Source organism: Gnatocerus cornutus, chromosome 1 (assembly GCF_029298725.1).
Source record: "Gnatocerus cornutus isolate USDA-ARS CGAHR chromosome 1, icGnaCorn1.1, whole genome shotgun sequence".
Taxonomy (NCBI): Eukaryota; Metazoa; Arthropoda; class Insecta; order Coleoptera; family Tenebrionidae; genus Gnatocerus; species Gnatocerus cornutus.
In genome coordinates, this window is record NC_142233.1 from 35512944 (window position 1) to 35530946 (window position 18003).

At 31.2% G+C, this 18003-nt stretch overlaps 1 protein-coding gene across 6 annotated transcripts in view; it reads right to left on the reverse strand.

Moving 5' to 3' along the window:
- The window catches only part of LOC148182136 (inactive dipeptidyl peptidase 10), a 78975-nt gene that overhangs the window by 17064 nt on the left and 43908 nt on the right, over nt 1–18003 (reverse strand). Inside the window, exon 1 of one of the 6 annotated variants that reach the window (XM_088042910.1) lies at nt 6119–6439. The exons of 3 other annotated variants lie outside the window; for them this stretch is intronic. The gene's annotated coding sequence lies outside the window, so the exon portion shown is untranslated. Of the gene's footprint in view, nt 1–6030; nt 6440–18003 lie in introns of those variants that run through there. 2 more of the 6 variants (XM_088042893.1, XM_088042886.1) reach the window with 2 other exon arrangements.

Below are 18003 nucleotides of genomic sequence, written 5' to 3' on the forward strand. Positions count from 1 at the left end.
TTAAGGACGTTAGAAATAAATTTAAAATTTATTGTGTTGAGACACGCTTTTAAAGTGAACAAAATAGGAAAAATTTAAAAATTATGGTGGATGCGCCGTTTTTTTGGTTTTTTGATAATTTTTTGTGCTATAAATATGAAATGTGGAACAGTTATTGCATTAAAGGCCTATATACGTTGTGCTAAATTTTAGAATTTTTGAATACAAAATAAAAATTTTAGAATTTTTCCTTTTTTAGATGAGCTCAAAGTTCCAGTTTTAATTTTAAATTAGGTATTTCCGACAGTTCTGATGCTACAGCAACAAAATTTAACACACTTATTTTTTTAAAAGCTTTTATTTGTTATGTCAATTTTCAGAATTTTAGATCAAGAGATAAAGAATTTAAAATTTTTAATTTTTCTGATTAACTCAATACTCCAGTTTTTCTTTAAAAATTATGTAGTTTCTACGGTTTTATTGCTGTAGCAATAAATATTGTCACAGTTATTTTTCTAAAAGTGTTAATTTAACATGCCAAATTTCAAAATTTTTGAGCAGAAATTAAAAAAATTAAAAATTTTTTTGGCTCAAAATTCCAGATTATCTTTTTGAATTATGTAGTTCCCATTTTTAATGCTATAGCAATGAAATTTGGTGCACTTAGAAATAGATTTGGAATTTATTGTGTAGAGACACGCCCTAAAAGTGGGCAAAATAAAAAAAATTTAAAAATTAATAAATCGTAAAAATGGTGGATGCGCCGTTTTTTTTGGTTTTTCGATAATTTTTTGCGCTATAAAAATGGAATTTGGTACAGTTATTGTTTTAAAGGCCTTTATGTGTTGTGCTAAATTTCAAAATTTTTGAATACAAAATAAAGATTTTATAATTTTTACTTTTTTAGATCAGCCCAAAGTCCCAGTTTTAATTTTAAATTAGGTATAATTTTAGAATTTTAAAACAAGGTATAAAAATTTTAGAATATTTCTTTTTTGATCATCTAAAAGTTGCAGTGTTTATTTTTAATTAGGTATTTCCGACAATTTTGATGCTACAGCAAACAAATTTGGTGCACTTATTGCTCTAAGAGCGTTTATTCAAGGTGGCAAATTTCAGAATTTTAGAACAAGAAAAAAGAACGTGAAGATTTTTTCCGAACTTTTTTTTTACAAAAATACATTAAATACTGCGATTTAATCAAGATCCGACTAAAAACCCGAAAAATAAGAAATTTCGTCTCTTTATTCCAACTTCTATCTGCTTTGGTTTCCATGTAACAAATTCAAAACCGAGTCCCTCGCTCAAAATCCCATCAAACCCCCAACTTCTTGTCACCGACCTAAAACCCTCCCTTTAACACAACCTAAAATTTGTTTCCGAATACTTGAAGCACCCGAGAACATGATCGACTCTTCCTAATTGTTGAGGTAAATTTCCGCCTTAGAATCAATGGAAATGACAGGACGGGTTTTGGCTCTCGAATTTCATTTAAAGCGACTAAATTAAGAGGAAAATCAACTCAAAGCCAAACCACGAACGCAATAAATTTCTCAGTTAGGTGTAGCGACAATTCTGATTACGCTTGCCAACGTTACGTTATCCAACTGTATATTGTCTGGTGGGAAATGAATGATTCATGAAATTTGAGAAATTGATGCAGATTTAAGTTTCATCGAGCGACAGAAAAGTGTTTGTGTCTTTGGATCGACACCTAATATGATTGATAGTGGGAGGATAATCAATCAATCAAATGATATCTTAGCAGCGAATAACATTCAGAAATAGAGAGAAATCCGCAGGCATTCAATTTTCGATCATTTTGCTAGCTGAAGGGTGTTTTCCACCCGTAATTAGAACAATGAAAAATCTACTGAAAATAGTATTAAAAAATCGAAACGATTTATATGTAAATTATAGTCGATTTTCTTAACATTGTTATTCCTCTGACGTTCCTCTGGAAAAATTGATTCGCAAAAGGTCTCAAAATGAACATACCGATCATGACGTAACGCCAAGCTGTTCGTTCGTATAAAATGCAACGTAAAGTTTTATTACAAATCCCTTGACAATTTCTAAGAGGTTTTGTCTTTGGTAATTTAAGGTGACACAGGGATTTCTGCTTTGTCTTCGCGGACTTTATTTATTCTGCAATTTTCTTCGCCGGTTTATTGCTGGACGAGATCGTGTATTTACCTCCTCGGTTCGCTGATTTTATTATATTGCCATTTGTTGGCAGTATTGATGAAACATACGCGCAATTTTTAATTCCGGCGCAAAACAATGAGGGGTTTTGTTGACGTTTCTATTGTGTTCCAAACTGTCAAAGCTTCATTTTATTAACGTTTCTATCCTCTCTTTACTAGCTAGATATACTGTAATAAAACGATTGATTGATTGGAGCTGCGGGTTATTTTTAAGTTTAATTGAACTCGAAAATTGTTTTTAAAGAATAGCAGCAGCAAAAATAGGATTTAGCTCCGATAAAGGAAGAAGTAAGCATTCTTTCTTATAAGAGCGATATCAAAAGCTCTTCACAAAGAAACTTGTATCGAGAATATTGCAAAGTACATAACTTACGATCTTCAGAAAGCCAAAACCTGAGAGATTTTATTTAATACATCGAAATGTAGCGAAAAAATTGAAATTTTCTTTCAACGTTACTCATAAATTAACGAGATCGCTGATAAGGCGAAAGTTTCCAAAGAAATTATGCCGGAACTGAATTGAATATTCTCGGTATTCCAGTACTGGAATCGAGCAGATTTTTTCCCTCATTAAAATGTATATCGTTGTCGCAGTATTCCAAGTAAGAAATATTGAGTTTGAATACTAACGCAGGTACAATGAAATGGAAATGTTTGTTTTATTTTATTTGGAATTTCGACGTAGAAACGCGATTTGAAGTTATCAGTCAATAAGTTTTAGTTAAAGAATTATTGTCTTCTGATTCCTAATTTGAAGCCCGTTTTGCTCAATAAGGTCAAGACTCGGAGATATTTGTAAAATCGGTTTTTAAGGATCGCGTTAATTTATATTTTTTTTTCAGTTTTGATTAACAATTTGCAAAATCTATAATATATTATTACTAGAAAAGTAATTAAATAAGCTTTTCAATGATCTATAGAAGAGGATCGGAGAATTAGTTTTCACCTTTTTGCAGAGGACTCCTAAATTGGTATTTTAATTTTATTTTTTATGTATTCGTCGTTATAAAGGTTAAGATTTCTACTTTCTAAAGCGGTGTTAAACAAGCTATTTATAATCTCTTAACATTGAGAAGTTACAAGACAAAGAAGATGGAGCGATTTTTTTAACCTGCTCAAAACTTAAGTTTTTTTTTTAAATTAGATATTTTTGACAATATTGATGCTATAGCGATGAAATTTGGTACACTTGGTGCTCAAAAAACGTATCTTCAATGTGCCAAATTTCAAAATTTTTAAACAAGAAATACGTATTTTAGAATTTTTAATTTTTTCGACCATCTAAAAATTCTAGTTTTTATTTTAAAATTTGTATTTTTGACTATTTTAATGCTACAGCAATGAAAATTGGTACAATGATTACCCTAAAGACAAATACATTTAATGTCCTAAATTTCAGAATTTTTGAATAATAAATGAAGAAGTTGGAGTTTTTAATTTTTCTGATTAGCTCGAAAGTCCTGTTTTTTGGTTAAAATTATGTAATTCCGACAATTTAAATACTTCAGCAATGAAATTTAGTACACTTAGTATTTAGTGTACCAAATTTCATCATTTTAGAACAAGAAATAAAGAATTTTTAATTTTTATGCTTAGCTCAAAATTCCAGTTTTTATTTTAAAATTATGTAGTTCCGAAAATTTTGATGCTACAGCAATAAAATTTGGCATACTCATTTTTTTAAAAGTGTTTATTTAACATGCCAAATTTTAAAATTTTTGAGCAAAAAATAAAGACGTTAGAATTTTTAATTTTTTCGATTAGCGTAAAATTCCAGATTTTCTTTTAAAACTATCTAGTTCCGACAATTTTAATGCTACAGAAATGAAATTTGGTGCACTTAGTTTCTTAAAGACGTTAGAAATAGATTTAAAATTTATTGTGTTAAAGCATGGCCTAAACGTGGCCAAAATAAGAAAAACTTAAAAATTAATAAATCGTAAAAATGGTGGATGTGCCGGTTTTTTGTTTTTCGATAATTTTTCGCGTTATAAAGATAAAATTTAGTACAGTGGCGTTTATAAGTTGTGCCAAATTTAAGAATTTTTAAGCACGAAATAAAGAAGTTAAAATTTTTAATTTTTTTGATTAGTTCAAAATTTCAGTTTTTCTTTTAAAATTATGTAGTTTGAACAATTTTGATGTTATTGCTATTAAATTTGGCACACTTATTTTTCTAAAGATTTTTATTAACATGCTAATTTTCAGGATTTTAGAACAAGAAATAAGGAACTTAGAATTTTTAACTTTTCTAATTAGCTCAAAACTTTAGTTTTTCATTTAAATTTACGTAATTCCGACAATTTTGATGCTATCAGAATAAAATCTAAAACATTTATTTTCTTAAAAACGTTTATTCAACGTGGCAAATTTCAGAATTTTTAAATAAGAAACAAAGATTTTAGAATTTATTTATCTAACCAGCTCAATTTATTTTTTAATTACGCATTGCCGACAATTTCAATGCTACAGCAATGACATTTTGAACACTTGTTGCCTTAAGGGTTTTTATTCAACGTGCGAAATTTCATAATTTTAGAACAAGAAATAAAGTAATTAGAATATTTTTTATTTTCTGATTAGCCAAACATTTTTCTGTTAAAATACGTATTTTCGATCATTTGAATGCTACTCCAATGAAATTTGGCACATTTAATGTTTTAAAGGCTTTTTTTCAACGTGCCAAATTTTAGAATTTTATAACAAGATATAGAGATTTTAGAACTTTAGTTTTTTAGACCAGCGCTCAAAAGTTCAAATAAAGATAAAAAAAAAGTATAATTATGAGCAGCGTTCGAATTAAGGTAATTTTAAAACTCAATTTGTCTAGAAATTAAAATCTTTCTAACAATAGAATTGATTTTTTATGGAATGGTCAAAAAATAAAAAAAATATTTTTTTGTAAAACTTTTCCTTGTTTTTTGTGCTGTAACTTCTAAAAGCTAAGAGATAGCAATGCGTTTTCAGCGCGTCTATAAGAGAAAAATCTTAGTTTTTTCAATGATGCATTACATAAAATTCGATGTAATAATTCTTAAGTTATATACAAAATTGCGTATAAAAATTACTAAAACTGCGTTCTTTTAGAACATAAGATCAGTTTTTCAAAAATATTGTGGAAACTACTTACCCTAGCAATGAAATTTACATGTCGTTGGAAAGTTTATTAAATTAGCATTCCACAACACTGTCTCGCAATCTCATAGCAAGTTTTCAAAAAAAAAACGAAAAAAATAAATTTTTGTACAATAGCACCTAAAAAGATAATTTTTCAAAAATATCTTTGAATCCGATTCGGATGAAGCAAAACGGACTTCGGATTCGATTTTTTTTTTCAAATTTTGTGTATTTATAGCCTTGAGCGTCACTCATTGTGCAAATGAACATGTAAACGACTCCAACACCCTTCATTTTATTATTCTTTGAGCGCGCCCGGCATTCTGTGCCATTTTTCTATCGACCGGCCCGAAATAGACGAAACTAATTTGATAAATTGTCAGTGAAATGCACATGTAATTAATGGTTCAAAGTTGACCTTTTGTATCGCGACGGAAACTTGTAACACTTCATCATTAAAGAACTTGCTCATAGTAAATTTGGCTCGTTATCGACGACATCGATGCTATCGTCCTCGCCAGAGCAATGACAGACCCAGATGTCATTCAAAATTGCTCAGGGCCTTACAATCAGTAAAGAAAATCCAGTTTGTCGCTTGGCATCGTGCCATCGAAACAGAAAGGAAGCAAATCTAAAATACTCTTGGAAATCAGGGCAAAAAGAAAAATGTTTCTCCTTATAATGGAAGCAAATATGAATTCTGAAGAAAATTCAATTCTGTGTTTACGTGCGTGATTAATATCCACAGGGGAATAACCAACCCATTACTGGGCAGATTTGTTCCCACAAAAACCAGTCCGATGTGTTATTCAAACCGCTTCAATTTTCGCTAAAAGCTGCGACTTCCGTCATACGCGCCACATAAATAGCCGACAAGGAATGACACCCGGAAATCACTTTAGCGGACAAAACGCGCTAAATTCGCCGCGAAGGCTTTCACTCCTTTTGATGTACCGCACCAGCAAATGTACATTTTTGACGTTCACGACATGGGCGAACTGTCCAATTCGGTGCACTTTCTAATGGGCCACTAGCGCAAATCCCGGGTCTCGAGTGCGAGAAGAGCTATGCCGAAAGCTCGTGCAGTGCGCGAGCTTTCTGAAGCTGCAGCGTACACTGCGGTTGCTGTTGCTGTTGCTACTGCTGCTGTAGGCGTGGTGGTTGTGCTTCGTCCACATTGCGGTACATGCGAACTAAATACGTCGCTGGTGATAAGTTCGGACGCCGCTAATCCGGGTCTGGATTTTACTAATTACCGAAGAAGTTATCGTCTTTGCAAAGGAGAGTTTTTCGGAATTGTAACGCGAAACGGCTCATTTAAAGCGCCAAAAGTGGCGTCTTAACGAAGCTGTTAGCGTTATTTTGAGGCCTCGAGATTAGATTACAAATTATAGGGGTCGGTTTGATGGTGGTAAAAGTATAAAATGCGTGCTGCGAGGGTGCGTGACATTTCAAAAATTTTAAAGTCAATTTACGTCGAGATAATCTTTCGACGTGTGTGAACTTTATTTCGACGAATTACGGCCGTAAAGATTTATTCGAACGTGGCTAAATTTAGGATACCTAGCAAAATAATGAAATATTTATGACGTCGACAATTTGGCGGTTAAAATAAAGAAATTTGGCATACTTATTAGTTTAGAAGCATTTATTCAATGTGCCAAATTTCAGAATTTTTTAAAAAGAAATAAAGATTTTAAAGTTTAAATTAGATATTTCCGCCAATTATGATGATATAGCTATGAAATTTGGTACACGTAGGTATAGCTCAAAAAGCGCTTTTTCAAGGTGGCAAATTTCAAAATTTTAGAACAAGAAAAATATATTTTAGAATAATTAAATTTTTTAACCAGCTAAGAATTTTAATTTTTATTTTAAATTTGGTATTTTTGACAATTTTGATGTCAGCTATGAAATTGGGTTCAATGATTACTTTAAAGGCGCTTAGTCAATGTGCCAAATTTCATAATTTTAGAACAAGAAATAATCAAGTTAGAATTTTTAATTTTTATGATGAGCTTAAAATTCCATTTTTTTATTCAAAAATATATAATTCCGACAATTGTAATGCCTATAGGAATAAATTTTGCACATTTATTTCACTTAGAGCGTTTATTAATAAGCCCAAATGTACATGAATATCACAAAAATTGATTTAGAAATAGATTTAGATTTTATCATGTTAAAACCCGCCCTAAAAATGTGCAGAGCAGAGAAATTTACAATTTTAAAAATGGTGGATGCGCCGGTTCGTATTTCGAAAATTTTTCACTTTATATGAATAAAATTTGGTATATTTATTGCTTTAAAGGCAGTTATTTAATGTGCCAAATTTCATAATTTTAGAACAAGAAATAATGAATTTCGAATTTTTAATTTTTCTGCTTTGCAAAAATTTTTAGATTTTCTGTTAAAATACGTATTTTTGACAATTTTAATGTTACAGCAATGACATTTGGTACAGTTATTAGTTAAAAAACTTTTATTCAACGTGCCAAATTTTTGAATTTTATAAGAAGAAATAAAGATTTTAGAATTTTATAAAAAGAAATAAAAATTTTAGAATTTATATTTTTTTAAACCACTCCAAAATTACAATTTCATTTTTAAATCTTCGACAACTATTACACTACATATAGCGATGAAATGAAATTTGGTACATTTATGTATTTAAAATTGTTGATTAAGTGTGCCAAAATTCAGAATTTTAGACCAAGAAAAAAAATCCTAAAATTTTTTTTTCTTGGTCTAAAATTCTGAATTTTTTGAATTTTTTCTGATGTCAAAATTCCATTTGTTTTAAATTCTGCAACTTCGACAATTTGACTATTAAAATAAAAAAATTCGCACACATATTGGCTTAGAAGAGTTTATTCAATGTGACAAATTTCAAAATTTTTGAATAAGAAATAAGGTTTTAGAATTTTTCATCTTTCTAAGCAGCTCAAAGTTTCAGTTTTTTTTTAAATTACGCATTTTTGACAATTTTATGCTATATTGTGCCCAATTTCAGACTTTTATAAAAGAAATAAAAATTTTAGAATTTTTAATTTTTTTATACCACTCCAAAATTCCAATTTGACTTTTAAATTACGGATTTTCGACAATTATAACACAATAGCGATGAAGTTTTGTACAACTATAGCCTTAAAATTGTTGATTTACGGGTTGATTTCAAATCACTGCGTTAACGCAAATTTGCAACCGTTGCCAAGGTATGAGCAATGTGATTGGCGTTGCTATATTGCAAATGGGATTTGCAGTAACGCAAGTCATACTTGAAATCGACCCCTAAGAGGTCGATTTCAAGTGTGACTTGCGTTACTGCAAATCCCATTTGCAACATAGCAACGCCAATCACCTTGCTCATACCTTGGCAACGGTTGCAAATTTGCATTAACGCAGTGACTTGAAATCGACCCGTTAGTGTGTCAAAGTTCAGAATTTTAGACCAATAAAAAATATTTTTTTTATTTTTGTGAACTCAAACTTCAATTTTCAATTTTCGAGATTAGATTACAAATTCTAGAAGACGGGGATAAAAGTATTCCAAAAATTTTAAAGTCAATTTATGCCAAGATAATAATTTTCTAACCTGTGTAAACTTTATTTGGACGAATTACGGCCATAAAGATTTACGCCGCTAAATTTAGGATACCTGGAAAAATAATGAAATATTTATGGCATGAGATACAATAATTGAATTCTGTGATACGTACTAATTGACGGTACTAAATTTAGTTAAATTTGAATAATACAAAAATTTAGTTAATTTAATTGGCACCTGTAATGTATTAAATTTTGATTGATCTCATCGAAGTTGTGGGAAGAAATCGCATTAAAATAAGTCCGTGAAAGCTATCTGTCCAGGAAACTTTTTTCATCAGTTGATAATTAATTGTGATTTACTCTGTTACACTTTCCAATTACTGAGATGTGTGTGGGATTAATTAATTTCGTTACACAGCGTTTTGTTTACTTTTAATTCAAACAGAGAGCAGAATATCTGTTTTGAAGAAATCAATAGAAAGGTCAAAAAACTTGTTGAAATAAGGGAAGATCTTGTCGACTTCCTAATGCAATTTGAATATTTTAAGAAGAAAAGGAACACGCACATAAAATGGGAAACTAGCGAAAGGAAGTGATACAAATCATAATTTGTAATAAATTGGGAAAGTAAAGCGGTGGAGTCGTAAATAATGGGAACAAATCGGTTGCCCGATGAGGGAATGTATTTTTATCTTTTTGCCAGGATTGACGTCACACTTTTCTTAGTGGAGGAGTTCTGGTGGGTAATAATTATCTAAAGAAAGGGAAATACATAGAAATGAGAACTGCCGGAAATGCTCGACTTGCAACGTACAATGACAATCTCTAATTTCCTTTCAAGGAACTGTGTGAATTGTCAGAATTAAAAAAAAAACAATTTTCCGATTTATTAGGAAGAAATAAGACCTTGAATTTCAAAGAAAAATTATTTTAACAAACGGAATTCTCTTCGGCATAATTATTCAGACTTATTTTAGTTTTCCTTTTTGCTATTACAGTGGTGACCCATAAAGTACAGCTATAAAAATTATTTATTTAATTTATTCAAGTTCGTTATGATGCAATCTGCGTAATTTATAGAACTTGCTTCTGCAACCGAGCCAATGTTTTTACATTTCAGAACATAATAAACTTTTATGAAGCTTAAGGCAAATTGATCCTCATATAGGAAAATGTATTCTCCGAGAAAATGCTTAAAAGAGTAATATAATTACTCAGCTTCATTGTTAATGCTGTTAATTGTTAATTGCTGAGAACGCAATTGAGTAGAGGTAACTGTCCGCTTTGTTGGACTTTACACTATTAGCAAATTTAATATATTTTACCATTACAGGTTGTTAAAACGAATAGTTTTCGAGATTTTTAAGATTTAACAATTGTACTAGTTAGAAGTAGTGACCTTCTCAAATTTTATCGGTAAAGCATGAAAACTTCTAGAGTTACGAATTTGAATACAAACTTTTGCAGATTTTTGAAATAAAAAAAAATCTAATTTCTGTCTTTTTCACTCAAGCAACCTGTAATTTGACGCAGTTAATAAACGGCTGAGAATTAGTAACCACCACAAATTTTATTAAAAAAGCATAAAAACTTCTAGAGTTACGAGGTTTAAAATAAAATTTTGAAAACTTTTGGAAATTAAAATTTCTAACTTCAGTATTTTTTATTCGCTTGACTTGTAATTTTGCACAATTGATAAACGAGGCAAAAATAGTGACCTACCCAAATTTCATCGATGAGGCGTAAACCTTCAAATTTTAATACAAAATTTTGTAAATTTTTGGAAATCAAAGTTTGTAACTTTTGTTTTTTTTGTTCAATCAACCTGTAATTTGTCACAATTAACTAATGAGTCAGAAATAGTAACTCCACTTCATTTCGTCGATGAAACATGAAAACTTTCAGAGTTACAAAGTTTAATACAAAATTTTGTAAATTTTTGGATTCCAAAACTTCTAACTTCTATCATTTAAACTCAATCAACTTTAATATAAAATTTGGAATATGTTTAAAAGTCGAAATTTCTAAATTCTGTCTTTTTAACGCAATAAGTGTATAAGTTGATACAATTGATAAACTAGTCTTAAGAAGTGACCTCACCAAATTTCGTCGATGAAGCATGAAAAATTTTAAATTTACGAATTTTAATACAAAATTTTGCAAATTTTTAGAAATTAAAATTTCTAAATTTTGTTTCTTTAACGCAATAAATTTGTAATTTGGCACTGTTGATAAATCAATCAAAAATAGTAACCTCCCCAAATTTCATTAACAAAGCATGAAAACTTCCAAAGTTACGAATTTAATTTACTTTTCCTTTTCCACTAAACTCCCTAAAACCTCGCCGCGATAAAATACCACTCATACAATGTAGTTTTGAACGCGTTTTTATCCTCGCATCTGCCATAAAATGCGAATGGCAGTTTGTACACAACTCTTTCTTATAAAAGCAGTATTTATTTTGCTATGAGCTCGAGTTTCATATCCTGCAATGTCAACTTTATGTGATAACATTTAATGAAGATTTTTCTATGTTTGGATAATGTTAAGCCTTTCGTCGCCTAAAAGCACATTCATCAAACTCGCCCTCACTGTTTTGTAAAGAATCGTAGAACTTCGTGTTTGAACTGAGCTTTAGTGCACTACATACTAATTTCAATCCCAACTTTTACAAAGTTAAAGCGGATTAGCGACCGTCATTTATGTTACATTATTTGATTCAAATTGCTCTTTTAACGTACTTAAAACAAACATTTATTGACAGCAAATTGGAAAATAGCGCCCCAATTTAACTGCCAGGTAGATTTGCCGTTTCGGGGCTAAACCAGTTAGCACCGTCGCCGTTCGTCCTTGTTGATCGAATTAATTAATTCCAGAGGACCTTACCGGACTCAGTATGTTAGCGTTTGCCCGCAGGATCATAAACCAAATTAATGTTACAATTATTGCCTTGGGGTGCATTCTTGGGATTTATGCTTCGGCGGTGCTAATAAATTTCATGCAATTTTTCTTATGCACGCTTTTTTCTTGCTAATCTCGTAAACACGTCGTGGCGAATTTTATTATTACCCGTAAATTGAACGTTTATGACCATCGTTACAGTAACATAATATGGCCATCAAGCTGTGCAACGTTTCCTGCGGGATTAGCTAATATAATTAAAACTGAAACTAACTAGTTCTTCCTCAATTTCGATACCGAATTCCAACGATCTGAGCTTTGTTGCGGAGAGTGAAAATTTAGATATAGTCATCTCCCAAGTTTCATAGATAAAGCATAAAAACTTTCAGAGTTACGAATTTTAATACAAAATTTTGGAAATTTTAGGAAGTCAAAATTTCTAACTTCTGTTTATTTAGTCAATCGACTTGTAATTTGACACAGTAGGTAGACGAGTCAAACATAGTAGTTTTCCAAAATTTCATTGATAAAACATAAAAACTTCCAGAGTTACGAATTTTAATACAAAATTTTAAAAATTTTTGGAAATCAAAATTTCTAATTTCCGTTTTTACGACTTAATCAACGAGTAATTTGGCACAGTTGATAAACGAGTTAAAAATAATAACCTCTTCAAATTTCATCGGTAAAGCATTTAAACTTCCAAAGTTACAAATTTTGTTAAATAAAATTTTGAAAATTTTTGGAAATCAATTTTTTTAATTTTTGTATTTTTAACTAAATCAATTTGTAATTTGGTATAGTTGATAAACCAATGAAGTATACTATTTTCCCCAAATTTCATTAAAGTAGCATGAAAACTGCAAAAATTACGAATTAAATTTTCTTTTACTTTTTCACTAAACTCTCTAAAAGCTGGCCGCAATAAAATACCATTCATACAATCTATTGAGACCAACTAGTTTTTTGTCAATTTCGATACCAAACTCCAACTTGCAAGAAAACAATCTGAGCTTTGTTCCGGAGAGTAAAAATTTATTTAGAAAAGCTTCATTAAAGTGTTTGTGGCAGCTTTCGCGAGCTTTATGTATCGGCGCTTCAAAGGCGGTTTATGTATATGTAAATAGACTATTTTTTACCAAAGGAGGCTGCCCTGTGGTAAGAGTAATTTACAAAGTTCAGACTAGAAAATCCCCGACAAATCGTTCAAGTTTAAACTGCCGTTTCCAGGTGTAAACTTTATGGAACTAAGAATCAAAGAACTTTATTGATGTGTTTATTAAGTCTCGTGGAAAATGCCGTTTTCCGCGCGATTGGAAAACACATTTATGGAGGGTTTTAAGCATCGATACTGGAGGATTTTTTCGGATTTTTCAAGGCACTTAAAGAAATTTGCTGTTTATATTCCGGTCTTCATCGACTCAACTCGAGGTGTTTATTCAATATGCAACAGATTATCCCTCGCTTGAATGAGCAAACTGCACCGGAAATCGGAACTGGAGACTCTAATCCTGCATTAAGATTATGATACCCTGCTAAGATTAATACTGCAATAAACGCTTAAGTGACGACGTAAAACAAGTTTCGGAATAAAATTTCTAAGTGCAGTTAATTTGAAAAATCTTCTTTCACCACGCTCGGGAATTTTACAGACTTGGCTCGTGTAATCATTAGCGCTTAACGCCTGAAATATTACGAATATGAAAAAGTTACTAATGTGGTCGTTATGAACCTCTCCGAACGTCCCTAAGACCTGCATTTGCATCCGTTTTTCCGTTGCTCTCACTGTGAATATATTTAAAATTTATTAATGACGCGGATAAATTTATGAACTAATAATTTTCCTGTTCGGGAGAAAATTTATACCTCCAGTTTGTTCACATGTGTTGCACGTCAAACTCTAAAGCCTCATATTTCAGATAGTTTCAAGTGTAATTGGCGATATTAGCTACTTTGAAAGTAATTAGCAGGAAAAATGTTAAATTGTTAAAAAAATAAGTTTAAAATGGCGTGATTTAGTTAAGTTAAAATAACTTCGTTAGATTGCGCGACAATGAAACGCTAGAACACATTATTCCTAATTAAGAAATGGAAACTGCACCTGATGCACACCCTTATGACATTTGCATGCATATAAAGTTTTAGGTGTTTTTTTCAGAGGATGTTAATGACCAGGAAGTCGGTTTGGTGGGTTTGCGACGTAATTGCGTTTTCGGTTTGTAGTCAAAATATGCTCAGATCGTTTGAATGTTTTGACTAAATATTTCTAATTTTTAGAAAAAACAATTTGTAATTTTAAGAGTTTTGACGCTACGGCAATAAAATTTGAGGAGGTTACTAATTTGGATCTGCTTATCATCTAAATTAAAATGTTGTAGAACAGCAGATACATTTTTTAGGATTTTTATTTGGAGATGAACATAAAAGTTTTGAAAATAAAAATTTGTCACTCTGGAAGTTTTTACGCCACGATAATAAAATTTGCGGAGGTTACTAGCTTGGGCCTCTTTATTAACTCCTCAAAATTAAAATGTTGTAGAACAGCAGACACCTTTTTTAGAATTTTTTATTTTTCAAATGAGCAAAAAATTATTATTTTTAAAAATAAGTTTTTACACTAGGACACTAAAATTTGGAGAGGTTTTTAGCTTGGGTTTTCCTATTAACTCCCTTAAATTACAATGTAGAACAAAAGGCAATTGTTTTAGAATTTTTTATTTTGCAGTAGAACAAAAAAATTCCAATTTTAGAAAATAAAAATTTTAATTCTGGGAGTTTTTACGCCCCGTCAAGAAAATTTGGGGGAGTTACTAGTTTGGACCTGATTATTAACTCCGCTTATTTAGAATATTGTAGAACAGCGGATACAATTTTAAGAATTTTTTATTTGCAAATGAATAGAAATTTTTTATTTTGGAAAATAATAACCTGCAACTCTGGAAGTTTTTACGCATTGACAATGAAATTTGCGGAGGTTACTAATTTTGACCAAATTATTAACTCCTTAAAATTAGAATGTCGTAGAACAGCGGATAAAACAGCGGATAAATTTGTTTTTTGCAGATGAAGAAAAAATTTTTATTTTTTTAAATAAAAATTTGTAATTCTGGAAGTTTCTACGCCACGCCAATAAAATTTAGGAAGGTTATTAATTTGCACTTAATTAACAACTCCCCCAAACTAGATAGTCGTAGGACAGTGGATACATTTTTTAGAAATTTTTATTTTGCAGATGAGCAAAAAATTTGGAATTATTAAAAATCAAAATTTGTAACTTTTGAAATGTTTACCCTATAATAATGAAATTTGGGGAAGTTACTAATTGGGACCTAATTATTAACTCCCCTAAATTGGAATGTCGTAGAACAGCGGATACATTTTTTAATTTTTTTTTATTTTGTAGATGAACATAAAATTTGTAATTCTTGAAGTTTTTACGCTATGACAAAGAAGTTACTGATTTGGATCTAATTATCAACTCCACCAAACTAGAATGCCATAGAACAGCAGACACATTTTTTAGAATTTTTTATTTTGCAGATGAGATAAAAAATTTTAATTTTTGAAAATAAAAATTTGTAATTTTGGGAGTTTTTCCGCTATTGCATTCAAATTTGGGGAGATTATTAGCTTGAACCAATTTATTAACTTCCCCAAATTACAATGTTGTAGAATAAAAAATAAATATTTAAAAAAAAAATTATTTTGCAGATGAGCTAAAAACATCCAATTTTTAAAAATAAAAATTTGTAACTCTGGAAGTTTTCACGAAATGACAATGAAATTTGGATAGATTACTAACTTGGATCTGCTCATCAACTCCCCCAAATTAGAATGTCATAGAACAGCAAATAGATTTTATAGGTTTTTTTCATTTTGTTATTTTTTTCTTAAAATTTGTCTCAAAGGCAAAACGCGCTCAGAATTTGTGAGCAATACTCAATTTAAAAATGTCTATTTCTTCGTTCTTTTGGAATTCTAATATTTGTAGTTTCTTTTGAACCTACTCGTAAATGATAGACTTTTTAGAAAATTGTAAATTTATTTCGTCTATCTTTATGTCACTTAGAAATTTAATTTTGTGTGTCATAAAAAGTAACAATATAAATGTTTCAAATAAAAGTATAAAAAGAATTCGTGGTCGTGGTTTTTATCTCTAAAATGTAAAACGAACAATAAAATTTACACTAAGCGATCGTAAAAACGTGGATCCATAACACTAAATTTTAATTAACAAAAGAAACGATTTATCGCTGGTTATGTGCCAAGTCGAGCATAAAATTTCTTGACTGGATCATTTCAAGTTCGACCCAAATTTTAAAGTTGGATTCCTCTTTTAACTCATTTGCTTTTTAATTGGTGTTTATTGCTATTTTAATTAAATTTAATAATTAATTGAGTTCACCTCTATTGAACAAATTGCAAATTAATTAACCTTTCGCCACATCAAATTCCCCCGCACTAATTGCTCTCAATTACCGCCCCCATTAAAACCCAATTCAAATAATTTCCATTACTTTTCCGCTTATTACAGTATCCACCGCATATTTTTCCTCCCGGATTATCGGAAGCCTGTTGATTTCCAACATGCGCAATACCGAAGAGATGCTGCGGCACAGTCTCCAAGACAACGGCGTCCAGTGGGCGTAACTCCACATGCTTCGGGCGTCGCGACGCCGAAACGACCTCTTCCGGGAGGAAGCCAAACCCACTTCTCTCCCGAAGCGAGCTCTTTTATTTACTTTCGAAAGTTCTCTTTTTGCGCCCCATCGACTGCAAAGAATGTTAATTAATATTTGACGTTATTGGAAAAAAGTGGCGACTTTGTGATTTTTTACGATCAAAGGGCGGTTCAGTAAATTGAATCTGCTTTGAAATTGAAGTTAATGAAGAAGCGCGGAGGTAGAAGACTTACAGCTTGAAAGCTTCGAGCTATTAAGATGTAATTAGGAGGATATGGAAATTGGGTTTGATCGAAACGTGTATCGACACGAGTTTTTAATTTGCACGTGTCGTTAATTGGAGGGCAAAGAATGGCATTTGCGCAATCAATAGAGTTGTTTGCTCGGAAGATATTGCTTCTCTCCCCAAGTCGCAATTAAATTTAAAAGTAGGCAGCTAAATACGCGGTGATTAAGAGGCGGAATCATATGAGAAAGCAACAAGGAGCGGTAATTTCACAGAATTTAAGCACGATCGGGGATCAAGAGCCGAATTAAAATTGTTATCGCTGAAAGCCAGTTTTGTATGGTGGTAAATGAGCGTTTTACAACAAAACTAAATTCGGAATTTAGAGCTCTCGCACACGTTAATCAGCATTCAAGTGTCTTGAAGTGGAAAAGCTTTTATCAGCGCCTGAAATTCGCTCATCAAGCGAAAACGTGATCCGTTTCCCCCAAATGTTCCATTTGCCTTACATATAGTAAAACAAAAATAAAATTCCTCATAATCCGTCTGTTAAAACGCGGCACAAAGTGACACATTCTGCGGCGGTTCTTGGGCACGGAAATAACGACAGCTTTCGTTAAAAAAGCGTCGCCTTCGGTTAGGAAATCTCCGCCAAAAGTCAATACCAAATCTTGTTCACTTTTAACAATATCCAATTTACAGGACTCTAAACGACGCAGTAGTTGCCATGGTGTTACGACGTTCATCCAACCCGCAAACCCATACCGAGTTCAAGTTTCCATCTAATGAAATTACCACACGTTCCTTGAAAGGTGCGCAATAAATAATTACGTCATTTTACTGGAAAATGAGCCGGGGAAATTTAAGACTTTCTTCGTGTGCTTTACGTTAATAAATATTTGAAATTCCCTGTGTCAAGACGGTCGTTTTGGTAATAAAGACGCACTTCAGGGTTTTTTATTTAGTTCATAACTTTCGTAATTTCAACAGTCAAGCAATGAAATTTTGAGGAGATACTACTACTTTTCTGTTCGTTAACAGAATGTTGGGTTAAGAAACAAAGATTTTACATTTTTTTTTGAGGATGAACCAAAAATCTTTATCATTTGCGATCAAATTCCATAACATTCGTAATTTTAGCGGAAATGCTTTGAAATTTGAAAGAGGTACTACTACTGTTCCGTTTATTAACTGTGCCAAATTACAAAATTTTTAACCAAGAAAAAAACAATTTTAGAAATTTTTGTTTTAAGAACAAATCAAAATTCAATATTAATTTTCTATTAAATTTCATAACTACCGTATTTATACCGGTACTGTGTTGAAACTTAGATGAGGTACT